This window comes from Perca fluviatilis, chromosome 4, assembly GCF_010015445.1.
Source record: "Perca fluviatilis chromosome 4, GENO_Pfluv_1.0, whole genome shotgun sequence".
In the NCBI taxonomy this organism is placed as follows: domain Eukaryota; kingdom Metazoa; phylum Chordata; class Actinopteri; order Perciformes; family Percidae; genus Perca; species Perca fluviatilis.
Window position 1 is genome coordinate 22775141 of NC_053115.1, and position 20484 is coordinate 22795624.

Sequence of the window (20484 nt, forward strand, 5' to 3'; positions counted from 1 at the left end):
TTTCTATGATTATTAATCTCCATTACTCATACATTCAAACTGACTGCAATTTTGTGTGTTACAAAACTGTCTTCTTCTTTTTTTAAGTGGAATTGTAATGAGGTATGGTGATAGTTGGAGATGCTCAGTGCAGGGCAGAGGTCACAGTTATGGACTAGACAGACAGGTAAAGAAATGGAAACAGTTTCCTGTCTGGCACCATTAAACAATTTAAGGTGTTTATGTGCATCGCTTCCAAAATGACACCGCAGGGGAAGACAATGGCAAGATTTTGGCAGCCTGTTACCACAGTACAGTGCATATGTGTGTGTGTGTGTGTGTGTGTGTGTGTGTGTGTGTGTGTGTGTGTGTGTGTGTGCGTGCATGCGTGCATGTGTGTGTTTCCAGTCTGTTCATCCATCTGTGTTTGCAGAGGGAGACCAGGACAGAGAGACAGAAAGTGCTGGTGTATATGTGTGATTTCATGCTTGTGCAAGAATAAATTAAAGATGGTGATGACACACACATAAAGAGAAAGACAAGTTTACAGAGTGAGTCCCTAGGCCCAGAGAGAGAGAGAGAGAGAGAGAGAGAGAGAGAGAGAGAGCATGAGGGAGGGATGGAGAAAAGGCTGGAGAGAAGACTGCAGGGTTGGAACCAATTAGGCCAGGAGAGGATCCCTCCACCTGCCCTGCCAGGCCCCCGGGGGAGAGCCCCAGTGACAAGATGAGGGATCATCATCATTACCATTATTTATTTGCTAAGCAGAGGCCGACTCTAGGGCCAATCCTAATAAGATTTGCGAATTACAATGAGTATTGTTTTTGGTGCACGGAGGATGCTTGAGGAGGAAGTTAATGTATGGATAAAAGCTAGCATTTGGAGACATCAGCAGCAAATACGATATGCTAAAATGCCTTTTAATCAATTATGCACACCTATTATAGCCTCCCAAACTATCATCAATAATATATGTGGTGTCCCTGAACTGACTACTTGAGTTTTTTCCTTGAACACTTAAGTTATAATGAAATATGTGATGAACCATTTATAGAAAGAAAGAAATGTGTCCACCAATTTGCAGAGAACACACACACACACACACACACACACACACACACACACACACACACACACACACACACACGTCTGCTTAAATGGATTTAACTAGATAGACGTAGCCAGATAATGCAGTAACGTCACCTGAGGACACAGTTTGGGTCGAGGTGAGTGCAACAGGTCAAGGAAAATAGAAAAATAATATTTGTTTTTTCCTTTACCAAACTGAGGAAAATCAACTAATCAGTCACTGCTAAGCTAGCTAGCTAACTGCTAAGCTTGACTTCAACGGCCGTTTTTGAGTGAATCTAAATCAAGTGACTGCAAACCTTTTATATGCTACTTCAAAAACTTAAATGGAGCTGGTTTAAATAAACATTTCAAAACCGCACTCAGAGCAACCAAAAACTACCAAACGGGAACGTTGTGTGGAGGTAACAGTGCAACCACAGGAGAACGTTTCAGTTGGTTGGTTCCCCTAACTTTAGGGAACGTTATAACGCTGAGGGAACGTTCCCTAAACGTTAGTTTTTGGTTTGGTTCCATAGACAGTATATAAGTTTGGTTCGAACTAACCTTTAGAGAACCACGTTCCCCAACGTTCCCTAAACGTTCTGTGTTAGTGGGGTACAGACTGCCTCTGTTGTTGCCCGGGTGATGTTGGGGACTGACATGAACCGCGTTAACCAGTCCTGTTTATCCAAGGTAAACAGTTATATTGTAACAGTAATGCAAACTGTTAGGAACATATCCATAGTTTCCTAACCGTTTGCATATATATATATATATATATATATATATATATATATATATATATATATATCGTTTTTCCTGCCACTGACTGCCTCGTACCAAACTAGCGCTAGCTAGCTAACGTTAGCTAGCTAGCTGTCACCGCATTCTGACTTTAAGTGCATCCTACTTTTCGTAACGTTATACTTGGTATCGAGAAACGCCTCTGTTTTCAGAGTGAAGGTAGAAGTATTTAGACCATTTAACGTTACTTAGCATAGTTTTGTAAACCGTCATGATGATCCATCTTTTTGTTAAAGTTATGAATTCAAAAAGTAGCTAGCTAGCTACAGTAGTATTATCAGCAAAATATTTGCTGGCTAGCTAGCTGCAACCATTGACATATATAAAAGGCTGCAACTAACATATTTTCATTATTAATTCATCTGTCGATTTGTTTCTTGATTATTGCTTAATTGGTCCATTGAACGTCAGACAACACTAAAAAAACAAACCAATAACAATATTATCAGCATTATAGTCCAAGTTGAGGCACCCACATTGGAATTGACATTTATTTCAAGATAAAAAAAAATTCAGCATTCTGAAACAGGTGTTGGCTGAAGCTAGAAATTGTTATGCCTACACTTTTTCCACAGTCAGACATCAAGAGCTAACATCAAGCAGAAACAACGGGAACTGCTTTTGGTTCAACCAACAAGTTTAACACCCAGATATATTCAGTTTAGTATTCTATATAGAACACTAAGAAATAAAAATAAAGAAGAAACGCAAATAATCACATTTGAGAAGATGTAACCAGTGAAGTTTTGGCATCTTTGATTAACAAATATCTTAAACGATTAATTGATTGTCAAAAGTAGTTTTCTAAATAGTTAGTCGACTAATTGATTCGTTGTTTCAGCTAGGCCTATACAAAATATAAAAGTATCAAAAGTACTTATTTTGCACCCCCTCAGAGTGTCATATTATTATGTTATATTTGTAGTGGATTATTATTATGATTGAAATGTTATTGTGAAGAGGATGTTAATGTTTATTGGTTTAAATGGAATTACAGTACTGTACTATTACTTACTTTATATATTGTTGGGCAGTTTAAGCTGGAACAGTAGGCTAAATGCTATTTTAAAAGGTTATTGTGTGCTTTGGATAAACATTTTAATCTGATGTAGGTAGTATAATGTAGCAACTGTATTACACTTGTACTGTACATGTACTGTAATGGAGTAAAAAGTACAATATTTCCTCTGAAAATGCAGTTGAGTAGAAGTACAGTATAAATTAGTGTTAATCGGAAAGTAAAGTACCTTAAAGTTGTACATCAGTACAATTCTTGACTAAATGTACTTTCAGTACTGTAAATTACTTAAGACCACTGTCTTTTTCGCCTTGTAGATTATTTTCACTGAACATGGACCAATGCCTCACACAAGAACCGCCTGCTTACTGCTGCTGAGCTTTAAGAGGAACCTTAATTGCAACAAAGGGCACTAATGACTGAAAGGATATTATCCTAAGATGGTTCCGCACCGACCCTCCGTCTTCTTCTATTTTGATGGTGAGTAAAGGTTTATTTTTTTCAAATTGCAAACAAACAAAAGCCAAAGCACAAGAGGTTATAAAATGACACCTTTAAGTCAGTTGAAATAAAGTTATGTCAGCAATAATCATCAGATCATTTGTGTGTGTGTGTGTGTGTGTGTGTGTGTGTGTGTGTGTGTGTGTGTGTGTGTGTATCATGTCCGCCTGTGATTCAGGTGTTGTGGAAGAGTGACTATAGTTAGTCCATAACTCATGATGCTCTCCATTCAGAAGACGCCTTAGGGCCTGCATTACTCCCAGTGAGACTCAATCACAGCCTACGCTAAATCGATAAACCTAGAGATAGTTGGTGGGAGGAAGAGCGAGAAAGATGGAGAGAAAGTGGCTGGGGGAGAGAGAGAAGAGGAGGAATAGGAGAGGGAGAGAGGCTAGGATGGGAAGATGAAAGATGAGGGCTGGTTTTCCCACAAACTCCCAAAGGCCCCTTCGCTGACTGTGTTTTTATCTGAGGATAAGAGGACATAGTTAAGGTGAGAGGAGAGAAAAAGACAAAGAAGGTAGAGGAAAAGGAGAATGAATGAAACTAAGAAATCCTGGAAAGCAAGCAGAGATACACTAAAACAACAACCTTATTTTATACACTTTTGACTAAGCTTGCTAAGAAATGCAGAGTCATGGTAGAGCTGGTTCTGTGGCTTTAGGTTTTTCTGGTGTTAAAGGAGGAAATAATGCATTGATGTTACAGGAGGAAATAATGCATTTGTTACAGTGCCAGAATAAATGATTGGTTTTAGACTTTTTCACACTTTTCATTTTTTGACAATAAAAATCTATAGATTACCACTAGCCGTCCTGTCCTTCTATGGTACACTCAGGACTGTGTGGTCAGGTGAGTCATTTTTGGTATTGTTGTAAAAGGAGTGATAGCTGTCTACTTGCTTTTAGTATTTTGTGTAAAAACACACTAGTGAAGAAGAGAGGATGGCAAGTAGGGGAAGCAGAGGGGATAAAAACTCTGGTGAGATTGGATCATTGGCTGGTGGGAGCTAGGGCACTGTAACTAAAAGAAAGTCTTTGGGCACAACAGGGCACAGCCACAGGTTGGCACGGAGAGGGGCAGCAGAAAACAGCAGAAAATCTCCCATCTGTCTTTTTCTTTTTCTTGCTGTGTTCATCTCTCTCTCCATCACCCCTGCACTCTGTCTCTTCACCGTTGCTCATTTACTTTCACTCACATCCTCTGACTCTCATTCTTGACCCTTCTGGTCTCTTAAGCCCTCCTTCCTTTTTCTTCTCCTCCCTCCTCTCTTCTCTCTCTTTCTGAGGCATTGCGGCGTATGCCCCCTCTCTTTTTTCTCTCTCTTTCCACGACTTGCTGTTGTTTTGAGTGATGTGCAGCTGATGGCGAATGCTGGGCGATGACAGATGGATGTGACAAGCAGATGGTTTTGCTTGTCGTCTTTAATCACACAAATTCAGTCGGCCATGAAGCCGGAGCTCTGTCTTGTCAAAGAAACACAAAGTGGAGACAAATTTATCCAGCAAGCCATAGATTTTGATACAGAACATGTGTAAGCGTTTGGGAAGAGAAGGGTCTAAACGTAAATAGGGGTCTTCGTGTTGAGGTCGGCCCTGATATTGTTTTCATGAGTGTAGACTGCTGTTTGGTTGAACTTTTAACTTGACAGCTATGACGATGTAAAGTTGAAGCTGGATAAAGAATTGCTTTTGTCATTGTGATTCTGGAATTGCTTGACATTATTAATGCTGAGTGCGTTTTTAATACAAATGCAGTATTATGCTAATATATTTGATAGAACACACACAAGCTGGTGCAACAACACGTGGTTACATTTGCTCCTGTGGTGGAAATTCTACAACATAGGGTGATATCTGAGATAAAGATTCGGTCAACAAAGTCTTTTAAGTGTTTATTCTTTGCCCAAAGAAGGTTCAGTTCATCATGAGAGTCTGAGATAATCAACAAAGAGTCTTGGAGAATCACTTGCTTATTAACCCTCTCCCAAGCTGACAGCAATGTGGAGGGGGTAAATTTAACAGCCCTGATCGGCCCGTCTAAGTCTGAGAATGCATGGGAGGTAGAGAATGCCAGTTTAAATCAGTTTTTGCACCTGGCTTATCAGAAGCAGGCTTGTGCAAAATTCAGAATTTCAGAATTGGCCTCCATTCAGTTCATGAATTGGAATTTGAATTTAATTGACTCCGCCCCACAGGAAGTTGAATTTGAATTTGAATGACAGGAAGTGGAATTAAATTCATGGAAATTCAAAGAAATTCCACACAGTCACACAACAGAAATAATGTGTTGAATCTCACATATATTCAGTGTTAGGAAGGTTACTTTGGAAATGTAATTGCTTACTGTTATAAGTTACCCACTATAAATGTGGTTTGGATGACTTTATTTGGATTACTTTATCAATGCAAAGCAATTTCCTTTTAATTCCTTTTAAAAATTAAATTTTGTAATTTAATAAAATAATTTCATTACACGTAACTAGTCACTCCTCAACCCTGCATACATTTTGTTCCAAAATGTAGATGACTCTTTAAGAGAACAAATATTTCACAAATTGTGAAGAATTCTTTTCTTGATATACAATAAGTAATAAGTAAAAAATGTCCTTGCATGCTTTTAAACACATATGATATCCAGTGTTCGGGGGTTACTCCTTACAAAGTAATGTCATAATATAATCAAATTTGGCTGTAACTGAGCTAATGTAACACATTGATGTTACTGTTACTGTTGTGTTGTGAGTTGAAGGTGTGTTTAAGCCCTTTATGAGCTATATGCCAGGCTCTTGCTGTGTTGCGCTACAGTAATGTAATGAGTAGAGTAATGAGTTAAAAATCAGCGTTGTGAAGCTTATAATGTTCACTAACACTACAGATACTGATTCATTCCTCTCATGTACTGTATGTAAATAGGAGCAGAGAGAATTTTAGAAACATATTTTAATATTATGCAGTCCGTTACAATACCACCACCAATTACAGCTTTAAAAATAACAATTAAACAACACCTCTCTGACACAGCGGGAACAAAAAAATAATATTATAAGCTTCACAAACATGGCTACTTGATAGGATTGCATTACAGGTGTACCTGATAAACACATTAGTCAGTTTACAATCTATGTAACAATGCAGATATTGTCTTATGTACTATATCTCCCACCATCTTCTTAATCCATTGAGTACATTCATCGCTGAATGTCACCTGCCTCTGTGTTTGATTGTAGGTTGGATTTAGTGCAGAAGAGACCTTCTGATAGGATGCTTTTTGTACCATGATATTAAATAATCCTATCTAATATGTTTTTTTTTCATAATAACGCCATTCTCACTTTTGAATCTGTTATGCGTCTTTTATAAGCTTGAGTAACTTTAGGACACTATGCCTGCATTTCTTCTCTATTGAGAATGTATGAAGGGACTAGAAGGTTCTCTCAGTCTAGCTGGAGAGGCCAGATGTCAAGATGTTAACATGTCCATATATGGAGAACCCAGACATACATTTTAAGTAAGACTTGTTACCTAGCACCAGGTAATAAGTCTTACTTAAAATGTATGTATAACTACTAGGAACCATGACTTGAAACTATAGTCGCGTTTCGACACAAGGTTCTGTGGTCGATTGAGTCCCCAGAACTTTTTTAAAGGACCTAGAAGGTTCCTTCAACCCATTGTTGTCATCTTTTCCACCACGTTCTAAAACCTGTGAAGATTAGGCCAATTTTAGACCGCTGATAAAGCAACATGACAGGCTGCTTGTGGTCACGAGGATAAACGCACTCTGCAACCTACATTTAGTGCCTGAAACGATTCCTCGAATAACTCGAATAATTCGATTACAAAAAATCCTCGATGCAAAATGACTTGCCTCGAAGCTTCGTTAAATCAATGTTACCAACGTTGTATCGCTGACGGACGGTGTTTCTGCACGGAGCATTATTACTGTCGCACACCAGACGCGGCTCAGTCTGCTGGCGACACATGCCAGAGCGTAAATAGCGAGGCAGAGACAGGCTGGAGAAAACGACAGAAAGTGTCCAAAGTTTGGAATCAGTTCAAACGTAATTAAAACTAAAACTCTGTACAGTATGTCTACTGCAAAATCAAACTAGCTTACCACAATAATAGCACGAAGTCAGTGCTTTAGCATCTCAACAGAAAACACGGAGTCTAACTTAATCCTCCATTCCACGAAGCGGACCCGACAAAAGTAAATCACAGAGTCGTATGGACGATGAAACTACACCAAACACAACAACTACCAAAATCAAAGACAAGAAAATACGCAGTGGTGACCACGATCTGATCTAAAGAGTTGACTATCCCTTCGGAAAAACAGCTGATTGTTGTGCATCTCTCTCTCTCTCTCTCTCTCTCTCCACGGAGAAACAGCTGATCAACGATCTAATAGCATAAGTGTAACAGAGCTGTGTGACATTATGATCAAATATATAAATGAAAATAGGTTGAGTTTAACTAATATTTACATATAGGCCTACTGTATATAAAGATCAGTCTCAGGTTGAAACTTGTAGTTCTGAAAGTTAAGTTGCACAACTTAATGTAATGTTTGTGTATGTTTAATGTATGCCTTAGTTTGAGGTTGATATCATTTGAAAAAAAAAAATCTTTAAAAACAATGTAATATGGCACTTAAATGCACTTAATATGTTTAGTTTTTTGAGAGATGATATTGTAAGCAATGAGGCAATACAAATGTTGCTTTTTTCCGAAAATGTTGCTTTTTTCCCTAGTTTTGGTTGTTTAAAAACGCAAAAAAAAAAATTATCCGATTAATCGATCGATAAAGTGCTAGATTAATCGATTACAAAAAGAATCAATAGCTGCAGCCCTACGCCCGTTTCATCTAAAAACACTTGAAAAAAAAAAAACTCAGAAAACAAGGTTTTATTTCTCTCATTGACAGCACTGCTGCGCTCTCCCTCTCTCTCTCTCTCTCTCTCTCTCTCTCTCTCTCTCTCTCTCTCTCTTGCTCGCCCGAGACACACATCTGCAGCAGGCAGTTCAGTGTGGCCGCTGGCTTGCGTGAAAATTTCTCTTTTTTAAAATGAGTTGTGAAGCCGACAGCAAAGAATAACTTTAATGTTATTTCAATCAGGAGAGACTTCCTTGCAATTATGAACATATTTATTGTACAGACAAACATGTAAATGTACAAGTCTCTGGAGATTGGACTCCATCGAAACCAAATGTCCTAAAGGGTTAAGGAAACCCAAACATATCACCCGATGGAGTCCAGACACTGGTGGTGGTGAACGAGCAGAGGAACCATCGACAGCCAAGCGCAGACGAAACCCAAGTCCGAGGGCGTGACCACCGGTGGCAGAAGGGGAGGAGGCGGGACGCACTCTATTTCCTGAAACAACAACTGCCAACCGCGGAAGAGAGAGCAGATTTAAAGCAGGATGTCATGCTGTGATAGGCTCGTGACAAATGGCCGACCCTGATTGGTTTAACTAACAACGACACAGCTGGATCTGATTGCTACTGACAAGTGACGTACCATGAAACAGCTGATCATTATGAGTGATGGAAAAGGTATATGAAGTCTTCCTTTAAGAATTTACGCTGAGCTTCATTAAACAATAAGAAATGTTCCCCATTGTCCTAAAATGGTCATAAATCGATACTAGAGTAGTCATCTCTTGAGTGTTTGATGGTTATTTATTTGTACTTTAGAACGCCGCTGTGAAACAATCAGAGAATATTTTTATTTCTCTCATTCACAGCTCCGTTCCTCCGCTCTCTCTCTCTTTTTCTCTCTTCGTTTGCACAAGTTCACAGCCAACGTCTCTGCAGTCAGGGACTTTTTAGGGGATAAAAAGGTCCTGGAAAATGTCCCCAGAATTAAATTTAAATCCTGGTCCCTGCGGTCGAAAAAAGGTAGTTCCGGGGGAAAGTTACTGTGGTCGAGTGACGAGTGATGAGTGACATACTAGACTTGTATGGCTTTGTTTGCTGCCTAAATAGATCTATGTTTTCTCTGGACATACTTTTTCCCGTCTAATGTCTGTCTGACACGTTGTGAATAAATATGCTTTCAAATATGATCAATATTGTTGCCTGATTGATCACTTCCTCTATTGATTGGCCATCAAACCAAAGTTTAAACACACGCACACGCACACGCACACACACACACACACACACACACACACACACACACACACAACACACACACAGATGATCGGATGATTATTGCTGACATAACTTTATTTCAACTTGACTTAAAGGTGGTTTCCTGAGAGAATGAACACCTATGCGTTGCAAATGAGAGGCATAATTAACACCTAAATGATCAACTCAGCAGAATGAGCTGGCAATTGTCAGATAATGTGTAATGATACACACACACACACACACACACACACACACACACACACACAAGCAAGCCACAACACACAGAAACATATCACACACTATCTTCACTCAGACAGCGAGATACTGCAAGTGATTTCTCCGCTGGTGTGGAGATAAGTCGACTTAGTCTATCATTTCCCTCCATCTCTCTCCGCTTCTTCTTCTGCTCTCCTCTATCCCTCCATCTACCCAGTTATTTGCCTCAGTGTCATGACTACCACTGCTCTCAATCTCTCAAGGTTAGGCTGGCAAGGTCAAATTGACTTTAGATTAATTAACTGTCAATTAAGGGAGTAATTGTTTCATAATGTGGTGTGCCCCCGAGACAAGGTGTGTGTGAGCGGGGCCAGCACTGTCAGAGCTGGTTTAAGTCGATAAGGTTGTGAGTGAAGCCTCTCAGAGAGGGAGGGAAGGGGAACACGTGTGTGTGTGTGTGTGTGTCTGTGTGTGTGTCTGTGTGTGTGTGCGTGTGCGTGAGAAAAGAGACCATTAAGAGGTGTGTGAGAGAGAAAGACAGAGACCTGAAATGAGAGAAACAAGTGATACATCCTCCATTATCCCATAACAGCGGTGCCGCCGGACACCAACCTCTCCTCATCTGCCACCAGGGTGCATCAGGTCGCCCTGAGGTGGCTGCACATACATGCAAACAAACACCAACACACACTCGCAGACGTACACAATCATACACAATGGGGTTTTATTGTTCACTCAAATCAACATTCTTCAGCGCATACAGAGGCGGATAAACAGATGAATCCACCACAGTCAACCAAGGGAAGGAGAGAAGTGCTCAGAGAGGGAGAGGAGTGATGAAATTAAAATGAGAAATTGAGGAGGGAAAACAAAACTAAAAAGGAAGCACACATGAATAAAAGCGAGAGGGGGAGAGGCCGTGCAGTGAACATTGATGAAATGGTGATTGCCGCTTGCTTGGTAATTGTTGGCCTGCAGGGGTGTCAGAGAATGACATGTTCAGCTAAGCTCTTCCCTCTGGATTTGTTTCTCCTCTTCCTAATATCGAGGTTCACCTTCGCAGCCAATTGCAGATGTTCCACCATAAACAGAGGAAGTACTCAATAATTCGTTGATTGTCCAAAATACTAAACCTTGCAAATAACAGATATTCAGTTCTTATTCCCCTGAGGTGATGTCAATACAGAGCCACTACTTACCTCGTTGGTTTACCGAACAAGTTAAAGTATTTTCAGTATCAATTTTCATTACTGCCAGATTGCCAGATCTCTTTTTTAGCTGACAAATGTTAATGCCGATAATTGGCATTCAACCAATATGGTGTCAAATTAAGGTCCAGGGCAGTATACAAAAGAAAGTGTCAATCGCTTGCTAGGTGGCCTATATGAATAAAGCTAAACCACCACGTCAAAACAGGAGAACATTATAAGGCAAAAGAGTCATCTGCAAAAGAGTCATCTGCATGTAAAAAAGTTGTATATAATAAAGATAAGATTTTGCTACGACGGAGGATGGGTTTAAGTCAGTATCCTGACATTGATAGGAAAACAGAGTATCTAATATTGATATATGTCACTGTATGACATAAATTGGTATTCAGTGCACTGAAAGGTGCTCCACTGTTAAGCACCACATCAGAGAGAGCAATTCAGAATCAGAATCAGAAATACTTTAATAATCCCAGGGGGAAATTATTTTTATTATTCAATATATGTAAAAAAATATTTACAAACCAATTAGTTTTTAACCTCAATTTGTTTCATCTTATTGATTTAACCCCAATATTTTGCAAAACAATAATGTATTAAGATTATATAGTCGTGATATGATAACATTGTAAAGTGATTAATTATAATATTGATTCACCCACCCCTAGATTATGCTCTTCATTTATGCTATGTCATTTTTCTGCATCTGGTTTACCATTTATGTTCATGGTTTGTCATAGTTCTATAGTTACATTAGTAACTAGTAAAATAGTTACATTAGTAACTATATAGAAAATTCCAAATTGTTGTTCACTTTGTTTTTGCATGGATTAAATAAGATACAACATATTAATTATTTAGCTTTAGAGGTGCTGGTAGGCGGACTTTAACCTACCAGCCAGGCTAGCTGTTTCCCCCTGTTTCCAGTATTTGTGCTAAGCTACAGACATTAGTGTGGTATCAATCTTCTCATCTAGCTCTATGGAAAAAAATAAGCATATTTCCCCAAATTTCAAACTATTCTTTTAATCTGTGCCTACTAGAGTGTTACACAACTGCCTTACTGTACATAGCACAGGAGAATAACCATTGAACACTAATCCATTTCAATTACAGGATATATCTGTGAATTGGTAATTGACGAAGTCTTGGTAATCAACGCCTTCGAACAGTGTCTGTACATTGTTTTCTATTAGTGTTTTTAATTGTTTTCCCCTGTTGCTGTATTTTTCATTTTCCTAGAACTATCGAGTCACAAGAGTGGTTACAGCTGTCTATTGATTGAAAAGCTCCTCTGTTTCTCTGTTCTGAAGTCTAACATACAGCTGGTTGTATTCTTTTCAGGCACTTTATACAACTGAGATGCTGGAGTCTTGATGGAGCCGCTGGAAACTGATAGAAGCAAGCGTGTGTTAGGATGGATGGATAGATGGATGGATGGATAGATGATAGACAAACGGATGAATGATGGGGAGATAAATGGATGGGTAGATGAATTGCTGGATGGGTGCCCAAATGGATGTGTTGATGGACCGATTATCTGAAAGATGGAGGAGAGGCAGAAGAATAGTGCAATGGACAGGGTAGATTGTCATCAGATGAGCTGATGAATAAATGGGCAGACAGATAGGTAGATTGCCAGGGAGAGATTTATAGGTTCATTCCTCAGTGGGCCACCTGCATCCTCAGCGTTTAGAAGAGGGTGGAGAGCAGATACTCATCTGTAATAGGGGTAATGGAGCTCAAAATAAACTCACAAACAACTCTATTTCTGTATCCCCCTTTACCCTCTCACCCTCTCAGTGCAAACATTTCCCGTGTACCCGGCACTCCATTTTTTTGTTTTGAGAGACTGCACATACGCTCCAAAGTTTAAACAAGTTCAAACACTGTGAAGAAAGAAAGGAAATAGAGCGTGCTCTGCAAAAAATAAAGGCCCATAAAGCAATATGCCCATTCCTTTCCAATTCATCATACTCGCATTATTTAGTTTTCTAGGTAGCATGACTTTATCGCTGGTGAAATATTATAGCACGTTTTACAGTATTTTATGTATTATTCAAAACAGTGAAAAAATGTCCTTCTGTTTCCATGAGTCCAAGGTGAAATCCTAAAATGTCTTGCGTCCTCCAGCTAAAAATCGATGTATTATTCGATTATCAAAATACTTGCCATCATTTCAGCTTGTTTTTTCCACTTGTAATCAATGCCTCCATCTTGTAGTTGTTGTATGATGTTTTGATATTCTTCTCAGTCGTAAATATAAGTTTCATGGAAAACGGATGCCTCTGGTTTCCTGGTGCTACTTGTTGTTTTCAGTCACACATCAGTTTTTCTGTTTGTGTGGATGTGTTTGTTGCTGCAGATGTCTCTATTCAAATGGCGAACTGCATCCATGTAGAATGTGCTTATATATTTCATATGCTTCTGCACTACCATAATGTTCTGCGAGCATAAATGCGTACCCGTGAGATATAAACACAAAAGGCTGTTTATGTGCATGTTTATCAGCTTTCTGTTATATTCAGTTAGAATGCGTTATGCTTTTTCAAAAGTGACAGTTACCAGCGTAACACATACTCACAGTATATTCTTTCATCTCATCCTCCTCTCCTCTCTTTTGCAGGGACTCATTTTGCTGTCCTCTCAGCAGATGGGCCAGACACAAACTAGTGGCTCTGTGTGTAAAGTAACTGGTAGCGAGGCAGTGTGGTTTGACTGGTGTGTGTATGTATGTATGTGTTAGCAATTGTTTTCCTCTCGATTTCTCCCTCTCTCTCTCTGTGTCATGTAATTGTGTACATGTTAGTGTGTGTGTGTGTGTGTACAGTATGTGTTGACAGGTGGCAGTGGAGGTGGTAATGCCACCAGCTACACCACACTCATTTCCATGTCTCCCACCCGCCATCTCATTTAATACTCATCCTGGTGGCTTCTGCGTTCAAACCCACTTATGCTAATGTATTTTGGGGTATCAGGCTTCTTGTTTTTTTTACCATTTTATATTAGCTCTATTGATTATTAAGTCGCTACTAATAACTGTGCATATAACTGTTATCTATTGGCAGGAAATGCAGGACTTACAGATGGGCAGAAAAAAAGTGAAGAGTCTGCAGAATGGGAGAGGGGAATAAAAAAAAAGAGAAATCAATAGAGCGTAAGCAGTTTTCGCCCTCTTGAGAAAAGTTCTGGAAAACTACCATGATACCTTCTTACAAAACAGAGTCATTCAAACCAGTGAAAAGTTGGGACAGCTGAAAATCAGTAAACATTACTGTCCAGTTGCAAAATGCCCCATTTTTTTTTTCTTTTTCAGTTAGCAATGGTATTGATGAGACACTGACCATTAATCCTCTTTTTAGTTTTTAGGTGGTTTAGTGCTGTGAGAAGATTTTTTCAGTTTCCCTTTCTGCAGGTGTTTCTAGACTTACTTTTTTTTAACGAAGCCTCTATTCTATTTAAATAGTTGCATTCATGAACCTTATCTGTTTTACTTTTTTTGAAATTTGAATATCTATTTGTAATATTTTAAGTGGTGGCAGTAGATACAGCTCTTTAAGAAAAAGAAGAGTGACAGGAAACGATTGATAAAGATTGACTATATTCTTTCAAGTCTTTGTGTTCAGGTAAATCATTTGTATTGTTGAATGATAGAATGTTGCCATTGATCAACAAATACCCTTTAGAGAATATACCGGGCCTCTACAGACAGATTCTGAGAGATGCACTGTCAAATCAAGCCTGAGGGAAACAGATTTGTGGTTACTTGTAGTTCAGATTCTACAAATGAATATTGGGACTCTGGGAGCACATATTATCAACGTTTAGGGTGTTTCCTCTGGTTAAATATATGTGGCCGCAATAGCTATATATTTAATTAGATTTATTTAGAAAGGTTTTTAGCCGCAAGTCATGGGGCAATCCCCTCCCAGACTACCTGAGGGCTCCACAAACCACTGACTCCTTCAAGAAGGGGCTAAAAACCTTTCTTTTAAAGAGAAATTCACGTAAACCTGTTTTCAATTTTGTTTTACTCTTTAGGACTTTGGGATTGCTTTTTGCAATGAAAAGTGCTTTACAAATAAAATGTATTTTCATTATATTATTATTATTATTATTATTATTATTATTATTATTATTATTATTATTATTATAATCCCAGTTAGCCTTTTGGTCTGTTCGTCTCACACTTGAACAGACCAAACGATGATGGGTAAATTATCTTGACAATGGTTAGATGGTTTGTCATCCAATCAAATTTGGTACAGACATTCATGGTCCTCAGAGGATAACTCCTGGTGACTTTGGTGATCCCTGAGTTGTAACTTCAACTTTTCTAAGACAGGATACCTCTAAAAACTTGTCAGCCTCAGCTGTAGTCCGTGATTAATGTCAACCAGTGTTGGCCAAGTTACTTCCAAAATGTTATACATTATAGATTACTAATTACTGTCATTTGAGAGTAATTAAATATATTTCAATATTACTGTCTCTGAATTGTAAAGCTTTTGTGTTACTTTTTAGTTACTTTCACCAAAATAACCACGGAAGTATGACTTGGCTGGTAGCTTGTGAATTTCACCACATGATCAACAAAGTCTTTATCCAATTGAATACATCATAATTTATTTATTCATAATCTTTTGTATTATTAATCTGAATCTGCAAAGTAACTAAAGTTATAAAATAAATAGTAAAGTAAATACTTGTACAATAATTGACACTGAATTGTAGTGGAGTAGAAGTATAAAGTAGGAGAAAATGGAAATACTCAGTTACAAGTAGGCTACCTTACAATTTTATTAAAGCACAGTATCGTTACTTTCCACTGCTGATAAATGTAATGCTAAAAGTTACGTGTAGCAAGCCTAAACTTTAATTCCCGACAAGTTTATATCTGTCAGTTGCTCGGACACACCGGTGTCCACACTGACGTACCGTTACCTGTTGGGATACAGGTGTTGTGCGTACCGTCTCTGTTTCTGCCTCTGACCACAGGAACAGTACTGAGACAGCACCTCGCTTCAACGCAGTGTAATAACTCCTGAAAATAATGGGAGTATGTCCATCTTGCACATATAGAATCAGTCTCTGCAGTCATCTCAACCATCAAATTCCAGCAACAGGAAATAACGTCACTCTTTTACTCACAGATTGTTTTTCTCTGGTGCCGAAATGTTTCACGCTGTTAGTGAATTCTTAAAAAAAAACAAAAAAAAAACAACCTTAATTTCCGGTTGAAATGCATTGTAACTCGCTTCACTGAGATTGTAACGGGTATAATATTATCGACATTTTATTAGTAATGCATTATATTACTGCGTTACTGCAAGAAAGCAATACATTACTGTAATTGCATTACTTTTGTAATGCGGCAATAACATACTAAATGTCAGCATATTACGTAAGTGTGAGTCTGAGATGTCCAAAAATGTACAGAGGATAAACCCTTTTTATCTAGGTGACAACATGGCCTTACTCTGGCATCACCCTTAAAGGGGTGATAGAACGATTATATAGGGTATTTCACACTGTTCCTTAAAATCTCCTAATAGGGTATGTAATATTGGTTGGGCTGAGAATGGCCCGGGTGCTGTTCTATGCTCCCTAATGCAACCCTGTGAAATTGCCCTGGAATGAATGAGAGGTTTTCTCCCTTATATGGTATGCTCATGAATATTTAGATGAGCTGCGTGCTGATTGGTTGGTTTACAATGAGGCAATGCTGCTCCTCAGCAGCTCAGACACAGAGAGAGGTGATTTGGCGGCCACAGGAAAGAAATACCTCATGTGCTCGACAATACTGACGTCTTTTCTACAGAAAGTCACCAGATTTGTCGCTAGTCGCTTTTGTAAAAAAAAAGTCACTAAGGGGGTCTGAAAAGTCGCTAAATCTAGCGACAAAGTCACTAAGTTGGCAACACTGTCACAGTGCGCAGGCAGGTAGAAAGGGGAGAAGGGACAGGGTGCGGGGCCAGTGTAGGTAGGAGAGACAGCGGCAGCGCCGCCGGAGCAGGAATGGCTGGAGCAGCCGAGGCCCGAGAAAATATCCCCGGCTGGCTTCAAACTTAATTTCTGCTCCGACACATTTAAACTCATCAACTAATGTTACTGTACAAAGCACCAGAGTCACATTTTAGTTACAGTTTAGTCATGCTCAAGTGTGTCAAGCACACACCAATGCAAAGTTTCAACACTTTCATTACAACTAGTGTTGTTGTAACGTTACCCTTGGGACATAAAAAACCTCCACTTCCAGACAAGGAATCACAACTTGCGCTGTAGCTAGTTCAGTGTCTCAGCGCGGGGACATTTAGCGGAGAGTGAAGCCCACAAGCACACAGACAGAGAGCAGCAGCAGCAGCTCCAGCAGCACACTGCCCATATAACTATTATCAGACCATCCCTCGCAGCCTCTAAACACTACTGGCCCACTGGGGAAAAATCCCGACTCTTCTGGTTGGCACTCCGCTACTGGTTAAGTGTATTATTTACATTGCAATATATATGAAAACATAACTTTAATTTATTAATATCAGGGAACATGCAAGCCAAACTCGCAGTTACCCGGTAACTGAACCACTAACTACCGCTTACCTGGAGCACGACGACCGGCAGCCCGCGATGAAATGTGAAAAGTGTCAGCATTCCCTGTACAGCCTGGAACACTGCATTTACAACCGTGGTTCATTTTCAATATCCTTGAAAAACTTCCAAACTTTCTTTTTTGTAATTCCCCTGGAAGTGCAAAGCTCGCAACTAAACTATATGTGTGAGATCTGCGTGACCTACTTTTAGAAGACCAGCTGGTCTCAGACCAGTGGTCTGTATGTACATTTTGGGGAGTGACAAAGGTACAGACCAGAGCCAATTAAGGTACAGCCACCGAGTTGACGTCAACTATTAGCTTCGTTGGGATTTGCCCGTTTGGGACTTTGAGGTTCTCTGTATGCCCATTTCAGCCATCGAACTGTCGTTATTCAACTATGACAAGGTAAACTTGGTTTTGCATTCTATCACCCCTTTAAACACTACTTAATGATATGACTTTCAACGTACGCTCATGGAAAATAAGTGATAATCAGTACTGGGGGGTCTCTATAACGTTAGGAAACGACAGAACCTACGTTGTCCAACACCAGAAAAGAAATATATGAAAGCATAATGCAGATTGTATCTAGAAACATGATTGGTCACAACATTGTGGAAGATTAAGAAAAGTGTAATCACCTCTGCGTAACTCCTTCATGTCTGACTATTGAAAAAGACAAGGTATCTCTCTGACAGAGAGATACTGAGGACATGGGTTTCCCTACCTGTAGTACCTTCATGTCTACTCGTCAGCTTTTCTAACATTAACATCCTTTTATGACCGCATACATAAAGTGTTTACTACAGTAGTGATAAACCAAAGGTGGGTGTTGTGGTGTGATGTTTTGTTTCTGTATGGAATTAATCTTTCAGTCAAAATACTTTCATCACCCTTAAAGCTGCTAACAAGGTGTATTCATTCATTAACACCAGGTGCTCTGTGGAACAAGCATTTTTCCTCATATTGCACTTTGGAGCTTTACAGTCTTCTTTTTCTTACCTGTACCTGATATTTTGGTTTCTTTCCATGAATGTGTCTGTGGTGAAGTGGAAGGAAAGGCACAGAAAGGTGTGTGTCAGTCATGGTCCAGCAGTACACGCAATTTTTTATCATTCAGATATTTTCTTACACAGCATGCCTACTCAGGTAGAAGGTATTATGTCTGTGCTGTATTTGTATAGCTTTAAAAAGTAATGCCCATTCAAACTAATCCAAACACTTGCCAATACCTTTTTCTTTTTTTTAACCAATGGCTCTAGACTGAATGATTGTCATGTAACAAACAACATGGAGCTGTTGGTGTGTTTGTATGTTACATCCTCTTTAGATTTTAGATGTGGCTGGTGGGTCCCTGTCCCTGCAGACTGCTGTTGCCTCTGTTTGTCTCTGCACTTTACTTCACTGAACTATTTGTTTCATTGGGCATCGGGTCTTCTGGGACAAGAGCAGCATGGCAGGCAAACAAATGTGTCATCTTCTCCCATGCTAATTTACTTTAAGATGCAATTCATCCACTTGTGGCAATTCTACACTTCTGTGCAAGGACAACAATTTCCTCTAAAGAGAGGCTATGTTGGCTGATGGGAACTGGACTATTTACACCATCATTGTATCTCACACAGTTACTTTAAAAGTAGCCAAATGCCTTGTCCTTTACTACCACAAGTGTAAAATATTTGTTATAATTGCTGGTTTTTAACCAAAACTAAAGAGTGAAGTTTGATAGTAAGCCTGTTATAAAATAATGCAAATGTTTCTTAATTAATTAATTAAGGCATTAAGAAAAAATAGCTATTTTTTACGTACAAGAACATTTTCTGTTTTTTCTATCTGTATTATTATCCGCATTTTGTCACTGGTGTGATTTGATATAAGGTTAAAAAGAACACCAGTTGATTCATGGTTTTTATTAGAGCCCTAGTCTGTATCCACGATGTTCCACTTCCGGGATTGCTCAGGTGCTGCCGGAAATTCCGCCGGATTTCACTCTTTTCGGCCGGATGTCCGGTACCTTCCGCTTAATTTGTGCTGTAATTTTAAACTCCGGTGGATTTATGAGGACTATGGTTAACTGGTCCTCAGATCTCTGCAGGGTCAATCCAGACCGCTAGCTAGACTACTGTATCTGTCCAATCTGAGTTTTCTGTTGCACGACTAAAACAACTTTTGAACGTACACGTTCCACCAAAACAACTTCCTTCATACCTTCAACTTTCCCATAGATGCCCACACACATCACTGGAGTGGCCCCAATCATTTTACTTCAAAGCTTGAGAAGTTCTTGTAATGAGGCTGCATTTGTGCTGATTTTTAAAAACAACAGCAAGGCCACCACCACGACCAGTAACCAGGGGAGAGCTGAAAGACTCATAGTTTCGGGGGCAAAGTCCAATGAGCTGACTATAGTCACCAACCTTCAACCAAGTTTCTGTCAAAAATAAAAAAGTCCAAATTAAATAACATGTATAACATCATTTAGGATAAAAGTCTTGTTGGATAGAGATCTAAGGCAAGCTTAGCATTAAAGGATCGTAATGGATCAGTCCTAAGTGGGTTTAATATCATATATTTAAGGTTTCATCCATCACAAAATTCTGTTACTGCCAGTAATGCCAGGGGAGGACAGTGGGGGGGGGGGGCTACTGGAGATGAGACAGGAGAGTAGAAAGGGGGTTTCGTTGTGGTGGGTGTGTGCTGTGTAAACATTGATGCACGTGGAGAAGACTGGTCCTCATACTGAATAATTGCAGGCTGCATTTGGCTACCCCACTTGTTGGGATGGATCCCATCTCTTTTGAAAAGAGACGCACGATTCCAGAACAAGTTAAATTCATCGATAAAATCCATGTTGTGATATCTGCATGCGGACTGAAGCCAGGTATGCAGGCTGAGGATACTGCTAAAGCAAAAAGCTCCGTGTTCTAGAGTGGGAATTGGGCCAGAAATAATAAC

The 20484-nt window shown here is 39.3% G+C and overlaps 1 long non-coding RNA gene across 3 annotated transcripts in view; it reads left to right on the top strand.

Moving 5' to 3' along the window:
* Nucleotides 1-1100: 1100 nt before the first annotated feature.
* LOC120556826 overlaps nt 1101-20484 on the top strand; it is a 47916-nt gene continuing 28532 nt past the window's right edge. For 2 of the 3 annotated variants that reach the window (XR_005638894.1, XR_005638896.1), the window contains exons 1-2: nt 1671-1743; nt 3190-3352. This is a non-coding gene — a long non-coding RNA (uncharacterized LOC120556826). Of the gene's footprint in view, nt 1206-1670; nt 1744-3189; nt 3353-20484 lie in introns of those variants that run through there. The other variant, XR_005638895.1, reaches the window with a different exon arrangement.